Below are 12778 nucleotides of genomic sequence, written 5' to 3'. Positions count from 1 at the left end.
GAAAGGCAGGAAGAGATGAGAGGTGGAGGCGTCTTTGGGACATGGAGCTGCCCTGGATGGTGCCTCAGAGGTAATCACCGGACATTGTAAATCCTCACAGGCCCCACTGGATGGAATGGAGGAGAGTATGGGCCATGATGTGGACCATTGTCTATGAGGTGCAGAGGTGCCCAAAGATGTACTTACCAAATCCAATGGATGTGTCATGATGATGGGAACGAGTGTTGTTGGGGGGGCAGAGGGGGGGTGGGGGGGTGGGGTTGAATGGGACCTCACATATATATATATTTTTAATGTAATATTATTACAAAGTCAATAAAAAAAAATTACTGATTCAAACTTTTTTCCAGTAATTCATTTATTGAGATCTTCTATTTCTTCTTGAATCAAAGCAGGTAGGTTGTATGTTTCTAGGAATTTGGCATTGTTCATCTACATTGTCTAATTTATATACAGCACAAATATGGGTCATGATTTTTTTTTTTTTTTTTTTTAATTTTTTTATTTTTTATTGACTTTGTAATAATATTACATTAAAAATATATATGTGAGGTCCCATTCAACCCCACCCCCCCACCCCCCCTCTCCCCCCCCCCCAACAACACTCGTTCCCATCATCATGACACATCCATTGGATTTGGTAAGTACATCTTTGGGCACCTCTGCACCTCATATACATTGGTTCACATCATGTCCCATACTCTCCTCTATTCCATCATGTAGGCCCTGTGAGGATTTACAATGTCCGGTGATTTGGGTCATGATTTTTAATCCATTCTTTCAAGCACTGCTATTTGACTGGAGAGTTTAATCCATTTACATTTAAAGTAACTTCTGATAATGAACTTTTCTGTTAATGCCTACTTTTATATTTGTTTGATTTTTTTGTGTGTTGTACTGTATTGAATGCCTTCTCTTTTCCATATGGATATATTTTCATCTATTTTCCTTGTGATTAGTATGGGGTAAAATATAATAACCTAAATATATAATAGCCATATTTGGCTTTTTATGTATCTTCAATATCATATTCATATGTTTTTCCTATATCCCTCAGTTCTCCCACTTGTTATCACATGTATCTTTGTATATTGTATATCCAAAACCATGAACTTACCAATATTTTATGCTTTTGTATTTTAGCACCTTTTGTATTTTAAGAAGTGGAATTACATACCAAATAATATGATACAATACTTTGGCATTTACAGGTACCCAATTATTTACTTTTACCACAGGTCTTTATTTCTTTATTCTGCTTTGAACCACTCTTTAACGTCCTTTTCGTCTTAAGAACCCACTTTAATATTGCTTATAGGGTCTGTCTACTGGTGTTGAGCTCACTCAGCTTTTGTTTATATGAGAATATTTTAATATCTCTCTCATTTTTGAAAGTCTTGCAAGATATAAAATTCTTGGTTGGCAGTTGTTTACCTTCAGCACTATAAATATTTCAACTCACTATTTCCTTACTACCATGATTTCTGATGAGAAATTGACCCTCAATCAAAATGGGGCTCCCTCATTCCTAAGACATTCCTTTTCTCTTGTAGCTTTTAGAACTCTCTCCTTGTCCTTTGCATTCAATCATGTAATCAGTATATCACGGTGTGTTTTTCTTCATGCTTATTCTGTTTGGTGCTCTCTGGGCTTCTTGGATATTCATCTCTTCTATTAAGTTTGGGAAGTTTTCTGTCATTATTTCTTTGAATATTCCTTCTGTCCCTTCCTTCTTTCCTTCTCTCCCTCCTTCCTTCCTTCCTTCCTTCCTTCCTTCCTTCCTTCCTTCCTTCCTTCCTTCCTTCCTTCTTCCTTCCTCCTTCTTTCCTCCTTCCTTCCTTCCTTCCTTCCTTCCTTCCTTTTCTTTTCTTTCTTTCCTTTCTTCTCCTTCTGGGACTCCTCTAAAGTGTTATTGTTATGCTTGATGGCAATGTGTATATTGTTAGTTTGTCATAATTGTTTTTTTCTCTCTGTTCCTCAACCTGACTCATTTCATGTGTCTTGTCTACAAATTCACTAATTCTTCTGCTAGCTCCAGTCTGCTTTTGAAACCCTCCTGGGATTTTTTTCATTTCTTTTATTGAAAAAAGAACTTCAGCTCCAGTGGTTCTGTTTGGTTCCTTTTTAAGATTTCTATCTCAGTACTTAGACTCCCATATTGTTCATCATTGTTTTCCTAATATCCTGTAGTTCTTTTTCTGTACTTTCCTTCATTTTCTTAAGCATTTTTAAGATAAATTTGTAAAGGCTTTGTTCAGTATGTCCACATTCTCTTTGTCTTCATTGGTGTTTCCATATTTTTATCATCTTTCTTTGGATGGGCCATTATTTACTATTTCTTAATTTGTCTTGTTCTCTTTTGTTGCACACTGTATATTTTCATATTTTAAAATGTTAACTCTGGGATTTAATCTCTAGGGTGTCTTGTTTCCTGGTTTTGTAACCAGCTGGTGATAAGACAAAGATTTTCCTGAGCTTCAGTCCTCCTATCAGGAAAGTCTGCCCAAGATGAATGTGCTGGTCAGGATTTTCCTTGTCTTACTGGGCCTCTGTCTTGTCCTTGGCTTTTACTTTTTAGTTGTTTTGGAGTTTCCCTGCTTACAGGAGTTTGGTTGTCCCCTCTGTTTCCTAGAGGAAAAGCCTCTCTTTCTGGGCTATCTGAAGCCAGCAGGCCTTTGGCCCATTTTGTCTCCTCTAGAATATTTTACTCTCCTTTCATTGTCTCACACTGCTTTTGCCTCAAGGGCAAATTCTGGAAGGAGGGTCACCCAGGGGATGACTATCCCAATTCATTCTTTGTCAATCAAAAAGGACCAGAAACCCACAAAGGAGGTGCAAACTGGCTCCAAAGTGTCCTGTGGAGGGGGTTAAAAGGGATGCCAAAATCATCTGTGTTGGCTTCCCAAGGCTAAGCTCTCTTGGCCTGCCCAGCAAATGTAGCCCTTCGGCTAACTTTCCCTCACATCCCTGAGGAAGCCCTGTATCTTTAAATCTCATCTTCTCCACCCCTGTCCAGGGAGTGTTGAAACAATGACTCCCACTGCGTTTGTCCTGGGTAGGGTTAATATAACGGCTGCAGCCACCTTTGCTTGGGCAGATTGAAATAATAGCTGCCCTCAGAGCCAGGACCCAGTGGTCTAAATTAGCTAATTCAAAGCTATGATTACTGAGCAGCCGTGCACATCCATGCTCTTGGGGAAGAGGAATTTTATGCCTTTTTCTGTCAATAGCTGCTAGCCGGAGACTGGACCCCACAACAACCTGCAATGAGACTGGGGATGGGCACTTGTAACCAACATGCAGAGAGAACAATTTACAGTTCTTTAACCTAATTTATTAGCTTCTCCCTGCTCTTCCTGCTCTTCCAAGGAAGATTTACAATATTCTTCTGGCTGCTGGAGCTTCAAACTAGTTGTTTCAGACAGTTTCTGACTTTTATTTCTTTATTATTTATTTATTTATTTATTTGCTCTCTCTCTCTTTTTTAAAATGTTATATTTAAAAAAATGAGGTCCCCATATACCCCTCACCGTCCTCACCCCTCCTCCCACATCAACAACTTCTTTCATCATCATAGGACATTCTTTGCATTTGGTGAGTATGTTTTGGAGCACTGCCACACCACATGGATAATGGTTTACATTGCAGTTTACCCTCTACCCTGGTCCACCCAGTGGGCCATGGCAGGACATACAACGTCCAGCATTTGTCCCTGCAGTACCACTCAGAACAACTCCAAGTCCTAAAAATGCCCCCACAATCTTATCTCTTCTTCCCTCTCCCTACCCTCAGCAGCTAACCGTGGCCTTTTTCTCCACATCAATGCTACAAATTCTTCCATTACTAATCACAATAGTTCCATAGTAGAATATCAGTATATCCACTCTAATCCATAGTCTATTACTCCATCCTGTGGACCCTGGGATGGTTATGTCCTCTCCACCTCTATATTGAGAGGGGGCTTAGATTCCTGATTTTTTAATAGTTGTTTTGATGGAAGGAAAGAGCCCCAGAGTTCCCTACTCTGCCATCTTCCCTGGAAGTCCTGGTATTGATTTTTATTTTCTAGTGACTTCCATTTGACCTTTCTTATCATAATAGCCTTCACTTCTCATGTCAGGGAACCAATGTTGGGATTCTGTCAGTTGTTGAGTATATCTATTCTAAGTATACATTGTGGAACAGGAGAAATAACCACAGAATTGATCTGGGAACCCACCAAACACACTGTGAGATGGACCTGAGTTAAAACTCCATTGATCACCTAAACTTCATAAGCCCCTATTCTGATTGGTGGACCACAGTGATGTTTTGGGTCTCCAGGAATTAATGTCACTTCTGAGACAGTGTCTAATAATCCCCCAAATGTCTGATCATTTCCTTTTCCCCATTGCACAGCTACCCTGGTCAAAGGCTGTATAAGTCTCTTTAGGGAAGGATGAGAAGAAGATTAACAATATAAATTTTTGCTAGTGTAATAGGATCTTTCCCCAAGGGACCTGGCCTTCCTTTCATTGAAAGGTCTCGGTCTGTAAACTGTCTTAAGTCTGGAAGTTGATTAAGGGGCAGAGACTCTGTTTCTGTAATTCAGGTTAAACTTTTGTTCACTTAACCTAGAACTCTTTTGCTTATATAGTTCAAGTAAAGTAGACTGCCTGCCTATTTTCCTGCTAGGTATCCCATGATCTACTAGCCAGTGCCATAGGTCTCTGCGTATCAGACTATTTTGATTGCTGCTTTGAGTCCTTGTCTTTGGTGATTAAGTACTATCACTTAGTTTCTGCCAACCCAGTATCTGATCATCCCCATTGTGTTTAAGGATCCCAGTTCAGTGCAGCAGTTTTCACAGAAATATCTGACCTACAGAGAAGAGTGACCACACAGCTCTTCAGGAAAGATGGAGTAAGTCTCACAAATTTATTCCTCATAGTCCTGGTGAAAGGACATTCCTGTGGTGGGTGAGCAGGTCTTACATGATAAATTCACTCTTAACATTCCAATCTTTCTAAACCTTTGGATCTCCCTCATCTACATTACACCAGGGCAGTTCTGGCATTTCAATCTCAGTTCCACCTTTTTTGGTCCATGTTTCAGCCAACACCTGAATAAATTGTTAGAACCCTTTTTTACTCCTTGAGTTACAACATTGAATCCAGAATCTCTGTGTAATGGGCCCATATCAATAAATTCAGCCCAATCCAACTCTATATTCCTTCCATCATTATCATGTGTCCTTAATCTCCATTCTCACACATAGTCTCCTGATTTCTGGCCATATAAAGTGGAAAAATCATGAAGTTCTTTTGGAGTATGGTATGCCTCCCCATAGGTCACACTTTGTACTTTACCATTTGGGACTTAATTCTAATTATAGGTCTGGAAGAAAATAGGGGTCTCAGGGCATTCCAGTGAAGTTTCATCTGGTGAAACAGGATTAATCTCTTCAGACAGAGGAGTGAGGGCTATTCACTCAGGGAAGGTGGTTACAGGTTTATCAGGCACAGCAGGGTTAATCTCTTCAGGTGGAGATTGAATGGCAGATTCCTCAGGGCAGACTGGAGGTTGGGAGGCTCGTTTCTCAGAACAGATGACTAACAAGTTTCTGACAAAGATTCAGCAGAATCTATGGTTTTAATGTCCCTACTCTGTCATTATCAACCTGCATGTCCCCAATCCAATTTTCAGGATCCCATTCCTTTCCAATCAATGTTCTTACTTTAACAGCAGATACCCTGCAAGGTTGGGAATTTAGTTTACATTGTAATTCAGCCACTTGCACAATGAAATTCTGGATCTGGTTTTCAGAAATTTCAATCTGCAGCTACGTGAAATAGATTGTCTTTCAGGGTGCACATAAAAACTTTTATGTCCCTCATGTGGCACTTAAGTTGAAGATTTGAAAACTTCAGCTCATCCCTTTCTTTTATAACAGTACCAGATGTATTTAGGCACAATCAGTCAATATCATTACACCTTTTAAAATAAAAAAACTCTGTTAAGGTGTCAAAAACACACTTACCCAGAGCCTTGCTTCAAATATGTGCTTGAGTAGCTGTAACCAGTGGTGATATTTTGTGTGTCCCTATTGTCAACTCATTCCATAGACTATCAATGTGTCTTGGTTATTGGGAATGGGGTAATTAGTGCCTTTGGATCTAATCAGATTAGAGAACCAATTCCAACAACCCCAGAGCCAATTCAGAAAGCTTATACTTAAGATACTGTTTCTTAAGAACCACTCCAGGTACCAATGCTGTATTAGTTAGGGTTTGTTAGGGAAACAAAATCAACAGGAGATATCTATAAATATTATGAGACTTTTATAAGAATTGTCTCATGCTAGTGTGGGTATGCACAAATCCAAATTTCATAGGGCAGACCAAAAGCTGGGAACTCTGATGGAAGCAAGTTTTTGATAAATTCTCAAGGAGAAGCTGGGTAGCTGAAGGAGAGGTGGAAATTTCTCTTCTGACTGCTGAAATCATCACTTTTTCTTTTAAAGCCCTCAGTTAATTGGATGAGATTTCTGTCATTGTTGAAGGCAATCTCCTGAGTTAATTGTAGATGTAATCAGCCATAGATACAATCAGTTTACTGATTATTTAATTCCATGAAATGTCCTCAAGGTAACAGTCAGACCAGTGGTTGCTTGACCAAAGAATTGAACACCAAAACCTGGCCAAGTGGATACATGAACTAAGCCATCACACTGTGTAAAGCCTGGTCCAGTTTTCCTCATCTTATGATTTTTCAAAAGAGAACACACACACACATATAAAATACAAACCCTCACTTTTCAACTAGAAACTGATTCAAAACATTCCAAAACATTGTTCAGGCCCAACAACATATGTCTGTGGGTTGAATTTGGTTGGCAGTCTGCCGGTTTTCCATCTCTTCTTTGTTATAGTTGTTCCTAAGAAAGCAGAAGCATAGTCATTAGAGAGAACTGGAGTCCTCCAAATAACTGCTGTGTACATAATGTATCCTAATAAGTGTTTAGAGACTGACAGTTGCATTAGATTATTCTATTAAAAAATTCATTTAGGTATAGCTTTTCCATTTAGGTCCTTGTTTTGCTTGTCTAGCTTTCATGACTGAATTCATTTCCATAACTTGAAAGAATAAACTTTCTTCTGTTGCCAGCCTTCACAAAAACATTTTTTAACCCATTAAAAGATGCTTCCAAAAGTTGAATAAGTAATTGTGAACATAGTATCCTGGCTTTACTGGGATAGAACTAGCATGATAGAGGAAATAAACCAGAATATCTACACTTGTATGAATGTATTGTTGTAAGGCAGATAAAAAAAGGGAGACAGGGGGTTGTATAACTTGGGTGATGTTAAGAATAATTTCAGCAATTTAAAGTACACACACATATGATATCCACTAGCACACAAGATGGTTGCAAAACCCATTTCGTCACACACATTTATCTAAGAATAGGTCAAATTCTCTAAGTCACAGAGGTAGGCAGTGACAGATATAAGTAGATAAAGACAGGACAGAAAGAAAAATAACACTGTTCAATAATATTTGAATTAAATAGATAATCCTGATAACCATATTAAACTTGAAATATTTATGGATTCTCTATTGACTTCAAGGTCCCCAAGCCAAAATCCTGTATTTTGCTTATTTATTCTATTAACAACTTTAGAATAAAGCAGGTATAAAATGAAAAAAATATATAACATTATAGATTCATTTTTTTCAAAGTTCGGTGTGCCTCTGAGCACTAAGGGTGATAGTGGAACATGCAGTTTGCCCAGGTCTCCCCCAATAGTACTGAATTGGGATATCTTTGGAAGGTGCGATGAAATTTGTATGTTTAACAAGCTCCTCACACTAACCTTGAGAATTACTGCTCTATAGCTTTCATCCTTACTACTAGAACTATTTGTTCATTTTCAACGGAACTTTAGTTATTTCTGATTCCAATTCCCAGGAAAAATCTTAACTTAATGAAGGTGATCTTTAACTAATTCTCATGGAATGGGTTCTGTAGATTCAACAATAAATTAAAACAAGTTATCTTGAGTTTTGATCTTCACTTATGTTGCTGCCTACATCAAGTACACTCACACCATATTTTCAAACCTACTACCTAACAGGTCACCTCTCCCTCGCTGGACTTTAGCTTTGTCAGTGACCACAACTTCCTCTCCTATGAAACTGTTCATTCATTGCCTCATTCCCTTGCCAGAATTGAGGTCTTATCTTTCTGTTGCCAGTTTCTCTTGTGGGTAAGTAAGCTAGCCCTGAATACCTACTCAGGATATAGAATTCTGTTTTTTAGCCACAGACTTCCCAGTTAATGAGAAAATACAAATCTGAGCTTCTGGGTATTGCCTTTTGCAGATTACTGATGGTTGTTTTCTTCTTATCTGTTGAATAAGTCTTCCTAATTCAACATGAGTTGCCAGTTGCCAATGTTTACCCAGATTAGGCCCAGAGACCTTTATAATCATTAACAGTGCAATTATTTTTCCAGGCTGCACCTTGTCTCAACACCTGTGACTATGAGAGTTCTCCAGCATTTGTTGCACTTGAGATGGGGAGTTTAGTGCAATCCTGGTCCATTCTCACTGTATAAATGATGGGAGATGATGGGCCCTTCCAATAAAAAAAAATTTGAATAACTCATATGGAAATAAAGTTATTCCTACCATATACCAAATACAAAAATTATTAACAAATGAACAAAATTAAAATAATTAAAATGTGAATCAACAAAGCTTTTAGAGGAACATATGGGAATACTCAATAGTCTTCGTAGCATTGGCGTAGGCCAGGATTCCTTAAGAAGACCAAAAGAAAAGTGCTTGTCACAAAAGAAAATAAATGGTAAACTGGATAATATTAAAATTAAGAACTTCTGTTAGTAAAAGATATCATTAAAATTGTATATTTAAAAAAGAACCTAGAGGTGGGAAATGATTATTATTGCAATATAAAAGAAAATACATCAAGAATATATAAGTAACTCCTACAAATCAATAAGAAAAGATCAGACAATCTAATAAAAAAGATGCAGAAGCTTGAACAGGTACTTCATAAAACAATACTAAACAGCAATAAGAATGACTGATTCTGCAGCTACACAAACAAAAGTTTAAGTGAAATAAACCCAACAAGAAAATATATGTATTTACATTTATATAAAGTTCAAAAATAGGTGTAACTTAGAAGATAGAATAATGGTTACACCTGGTGGGAAGAAAATAGTGGCTGGAGTGGAACATCAGGATGTTGGAGTGCGTGCTGATTGTGCAGAGTTTCTTGGTCTGGGTGTGGTTACACTGCTGTGCTCAGTATTAACAGTTCACTGAACTTCATACGCAAACACAGATGCACATACACACAGAGGCTGTTTTAATGTATTTTATTCATAAATAATTAAGGTCTTACCTGAAGAAACTGACTGAGTCTTATATGCCCTAAAGGAGGTGTTCTGGAATATTTTAATTGTTTAGGCATTGTCTTTCCTAACAACGGACTACAACATTACTGTCCCATCCTCAGATATGCTCTTTTGGCATTACTATCCAATCCAATTAAGTCAGTTTGGAGACATAAGAATTAGGGAGAGACTAATTGAATACACGAACAAATTTGCTAAATAAAACAAATGTCAGCTATATTTGACTACTGTCAATTACTGACTCCTGTTAATTACTGTTAAGCACTAATTATGCAATATGCAGCTTCCCTATATTTATACGTGGGCAGGACAAAATAGAGATAGAGCATGGTGATTAGATTTAATCTGCTTGATAAAAGCGCTTTGCAACCTAGGCAAGCCCTTTAGTTAAAAAACACTATACAACAACAAGAAACCCCAGGATACTGAAACAGGCACAGATTGCAGTGTACTTTTTTTGCACTTGAAACTCTTCTTGCAAAGATCAGAGAATTATTTCCTGCCCCAGAGAGTATCTGGGACCCTGCTTGTGTTGCCTGTGTTTTCTAATACTGTGACTGCTGAGCAACTTGTTCCATGGCTGATGTTTTCTTCTTAAATGACATTTCATCATAAGTGCCCTAAGATCGTCACCGCATTTTCCCTTAATTGATACTTGTATGCAAGAAGCAGAAAATGGCTCAGCATTTCTTGCTAGATTAGGTCAAAACTGACAGAGGAAACAGAGAGAAGTGTGCATTACTTATGCCCCTTATGGTTCTCCTCTGTATCTAAGGAGATTGCCATTTCATAAAATTTCTTATGCTCCCTAAACTTAATTACAATGGCACAGGCATTTTGTTCTATTTGCTTTTTAATTTTTTTTAAGTACCTACTTGATCACCAGAGGGAAATTCAGAAGCACTTCCACTAATCTTAACTCTATTTTTCTTCTACGTCCTTAATTACATGTAATTGTGCCCTTGCTACTGTTTTCCTTGAATACTTTATTTTTTCACTCCTGTTAGACTTTTTATCTTTCTCTTCATTTGACTGGTGACCAGAAGCACTGAGTATACACTTAGAAGTGGGGTAGAACTGTGCTAGAAGTGAGTTTCCTAAAATTCTGGAGTATTTTTCTTTCTTTTCTTGCCAGATCACTGAATGCTTTTATAACAACATTAACTTGTTTTTTACAAATGGATGTTGTGTTATTTATTCTGATTTAATGGTAATTAAGAAGCATCCATGAAAATTCATGAGAATTCATTATTACAGCCTCAGTGGCTGGGGATCCATTCCTGAGGGTCTCTTTTTACCAACTCTTTTGGAAGGGGATTTTGTCTTCAATAAAGGCATCAAAGAAATTTTGCAGGACCTACAAGATGAAACCCAATTTCTTTAATCGGAACTGCAAGTTTTTTTCTGGTTTAGTCCTAATCATCCATTTCTTGCTATCTTTATGACTTAGTCACCCATAGTCTAGCATTTGCTATGGACTTTCACACCTTTTTCTCTTAAATCTTGTGTTCTTAGTCCATATTCCTTTTGCCATCACTTGAATCACTGGAATCCTACTTATACAATAGCCAGGACAAATATCAGCTTTGCCTTGAAATTTTCCCCAGTTCCATCCTCCATTACATTCTAATCAGACTTTGTACCTCCATGGTAGGTAAACATGCTTATGTCTAACTTGCCACAGGAGTTTGGTGACCCCAGAGGTCTTAATTATTTTTGTAGAACATGTAGGATCTGGCAACTTTATTTCTCAGTGTATGTGCTCATAAATATTGAAATCATCTGCTTTTCTCCCAGTAGGAGGGAATCTAGCAGGCTCAAGAGCTCAGGAGATGAGGGATGGCAATGGGACACCAAGAGCACAAAGACAAAGGTTGCCTACCACACAGTTTTGTCTAAGACTTAGTCTACTTAACTAAGTATATTTGCCTTCTCATTTCCACCACTTAGGATGCCCCACATGCAATGAAAATAAGTATATTATGATTTACCCATGCAGCTGATTTACCAGACTTTGTCAGTAAAAGCAACATATCCCTCCAGATTCCTTGATATAAGTTAAATAAATGCAAAGCCTTATTGCCACATTTCCCATATATAATACCTGCCTAGCCTGAGACAATGGTACCCAATGGAGTGGCTATGGTCAAATTCTTTTACTGTGATCTTCCTTTCTCATTATAGTTGACATTTTTGAAACTGAATTTTATTGCACTCTCTCAGCTTATGGAAGTGGTCTGGGGAAATTAGACTTAATAGAGATGTAGAAGCCACAGGGAGAAAAAGAAAAGGAAAGTGAACTGGAAGGAAACTGAAATTAAAATGTTATTTTGGTAAATGGCTGCTGTGGTGGAGACAACAAACAATTGCAATGCAAGTTAATTACTGACCTGTCATGGAAGTGTAATGCAAAGGTTGTGCCACACATTACTAGAGCTACCACGGCCACAAGTCATTTCCACAAGGGAACAAAAAGACCTTGTACTACCACAGATCAACATAAGATCTTTCCAGGGGATAGAAATAAATTTCTCCAAGAAATAATATTTGTCTGCAGGGTTGCCATGTGCTCTTTGCAGACCTGGAGAAACAGCTCTTCCCAAATATGCTGAGAAAGGAACAGAGTTATATTGCCCCTAAGGTTACTTCCTGCATGTTAAGGCAGAGAGGACTGTGTCCCTTAGTGTTTGGTGTAACCAAATAGCTCATTTGCCATGCAGCGAGAACCTAAGCAAACATGCATAGAATGGGAATTCATTAGGGTACACTCAATGCTTGCCTCTCAGATGATTTCCCTTACGAAAATATGAGTGGTAACGCATGCCAGGCAAGCGAGTCCTTCAATTTGTACAAAGAATGTCAAGCAGCTAAAGGAAGTTGAAAACCTGAGGGAGACTTTCTCTGTTCTTAGAGCGAATAATTCTGTGAAATTCTAAGATAGTGGTAAGGTTGGTCATTTTTTAATAAGAAAGAAAGATAGCGGCTACTCAGAAAGGGAAAGGTGGTAGTTTTCACATTTTGACAATCCATATGTAGCTATGAATCTCCAAGCATACTTTAATTGTTGACCTCAGAAGGCATTAAATGTATTGCTTCTTTCTGCCTCTAACTTATTATGACATATTCATAATTCATTGACCCTTAGGAACACTGGCAAGAGTGGGTTAAACATATTTTTAAAAATAGGAATAAAATTTGACATTTTTATATTTGTGATGTTTTACAAGGTTAAGTGCATAGGCAGTGACTAGATTCATTCTTTTCCTATTTATCCACATATTGAGCATCTCTTGTGTCAGGAAGCACAAGAACATTTTTAGACAATTGAATAGAAAGACCCACAGTATATAT

The 12778-nt window shown here is 37.9% G+C and overlaps 1 protein-coding gene across 2 annotated transcripts in view; it reads left to right on the top strand.

The window, feature by feature from the left end:
* ARHGAP15 (Rho GTPase activating protein 15) overlaps window positions 1-12778 on the top strand; it is a 653844-nt gene that overhangs the window by 20081 nt on the left and 620985 nt on the right. Inside the window, exon 2 of one of the 2 annotated variants that reach the window (XM_004480410.5) lies at window positions 4820-4902. The exons of the other annotated variant lie outside the window; for it this stretch is intronic. The gene's annotated coding sequence lies outside the window, so the exon portion shown is untranslated. The remainder of the gene's footprint in view (window positions 1-4819; window positions 4903-12778) is intronic. 2 annotated transcript variants of the gene reach the window in all.

This window comes from Dasypus novemcinctus, chromosome 7 (assembly GCF_030445035.2).
Source record: "Dasypus novemcinctus isolate mDasNov1 chromosome 7, mDasNov1.1.hap2, whole genome shotgun sequence".
NCBI lineage: Eukaryota > Metazoa > Chordata > Mammalia > Cingulata > Dasypodidae > Dasypus > Dasypus novemcinctus.
Note: the sequence above shows the minus strand (reverse complement) of the source record. Positions and strands in the feature narration are given on the sequence as shown.